Source organism: Rhagoletis pomonella, unplaced genomic scaffold, assembly GCF_013731165.1.
Source record: "Rhagoletis pomonella isolate Grant_MI unplaced genomic scaffold, Rhpom_1.0 Rhpom_scaffold_07372, whole genome shotgun sequence".
Classification (NCBI taxonomy): Eukaryota; Metazoa; Arthropoda; class Insecta; order Diptera; family Tephritidae; genus Rhagoletis; species Rhagoletis pomonella.
Window position 1 is genome coordinate 832 of NW_023465900.1, and position 1,626 is coordinate 2,457.

Below are 1,626 nucleotides of genomic sequence, written 5' to 3' on the forward strand. Positions count from 1 at the left end.
CGACGTCAAAGGATGGAGTTTTTACCTTGGGAGCGCTTGTCGAAGCAGCTGGACGATTCAAATGAGCGTTGTCTCTGAACAAATTCGCCTGGAGCTACATGATCTTATAATCCAACTGCGATGATACCTTTTCTGAAATTTGCGATGCCATCTGAGCCATACGTGCATCCTGTGCTTCCAGCTTGGGGGACATGTTTGTCTTGTGCTTGCTTAAGTGATGTTGAACAAAGGACCTTTTCTTCAACTTTCATAGATGACTACTCCGTGTCCTTCGATGAACACACAGTCTCTTCCTTTTCGTCACCTCTCGTGGATGTCGATACTTGCCGATCTTTAAGTCTTGAATTTTTACCATTTTCAAAAGTTTCTCCTAGGGAAATTATTTCACAATCTCACTTCTGACACCAATTGTTTCGATTATCCTTGAATACTTGATGGATTTCCCTAAATCTCTTGGGTTGGTGTTAAATAAATGCTCAAAATTATAAAATTACAGTATAATTAACTTTATTGTACAACAAACACTTTACAATAACTTTCCAAAGCCTCTTCAGATAATAAACCTGCCAAAAAAAAAAGGCACTGTCCAGCGCCTTCGTCTTGGTCTGAAGGCTGTATCGGAGACAGCCGCTAAATTTAAACGTAAAAGACGTGGTATGGTTCAGAGCAAAACGAAAGCATACGCTAAGAAAAAAAATATCGATAACAAAAGCGATAATAATACCGATAAAAATATCGATAACAAAATGTCGATGACAAAATCGATAACAAATCGAAAGCAAAATCGATAATAGTATCGATAGAAAAATCGATAACAAAATCGATTACAAAATTGATAAAAATCTATTGCAAAATCGATAAAAAATCTATTAAAATATCTATTACAAAATCGATAAAAAATATCGTTTATTATATCGATAAGTTCCAAAAATGTCGATAGCGATATCAATAGCAATATCGATAAAAATTGCGATAACAAAATCGATAAAAATATCGATAACAAAACCGATGAAATATCGATTATAATATCGATAAGTCCCGATAATCCCAAAATAGTCCCCAGATTGAGTCTCTGTGTCTCTATCTTTATCCTTTTTTCTATAACTACCATTATTTTAATCTTTCTTCCCCTATCTTCATTTTTACTTTCATCTCTATCCTCATCCTCATCCTTTTCTTTATATGTATTTGTCTTTGTTTTTACTTTTATGTTTATCATATTCTTCATCTATGTATTATGTATTACGTTTATCTATTATGTGTTCATATATGTATGTACATAGATAATATGTATCTGCATATGTATATATATAGATTACTAAAAGAGAAACGGATCCCCATTAACTGCAATCAACATACGTACGTATGTATGTATTTACACTGTGATTTGGTTATAAATATTGCGCCATCTGTTAACCAAAAGCCGATATGCCTACACACATACTTTTTCTCTCTTTCTCACACTTCCAGCGCAAGCACGTATTTGCAAAATGATGACAAAGTGATTTTGTATGGAAAATCATTTATGCCTATATAATCAAATAAATATACTTAGAAGATATCAACCAATACTTCCCATATACCAAACGAAAGGAAGTCTTGAATTTTTGATTAAAAAAAAAAAAA